Source organism: Salvia hispanica, chromosome 1 (genome assembly GCF_023119035.1).
Source record: "Salvia hispanica cultivar TCC Black 2014 chromosome 1, UniMelb_Shisp_WGS_1.0, whole genome shotgun sequence".
In the NCBI taxonomy this organism is placed as follows: domain Eukaryota; kingdom Viridiplantae; phylum Streptophyta; class Magnoliopsida; order Lamiales; family Lamiaceae; genus Salvia; species Salvia hispanica.
The window spans coordinates 11,495,099-11,495,324 of record NC_062965.1 but is presented as its reverse complement, the minus strand read 5'-3'; positions in this window follow the sequence as shown (position 1 = coordinate 11,495,324).

The following is a 226-nucleotide window of genomic DNA, read 5'->3' as shown; positions in this document are numbered from 1 at the left end:
CTATTTATAGTAATTATGAATCGGGGCTCTTATTTCGAGACGAAATTTAAAAAGGAAAACGGAATTTCTATGGTGAGGATGGAGCATAACTTTTGAATCCTTAAATGAGATGGTTGTGATAATAACTATCGAACCATATTATTAGACTAAAAATCTGCATTATTAAACTATAGCTATATTATTGGTCGAACTATATTATTAAATTAAGTATATAGTATTAGATGAT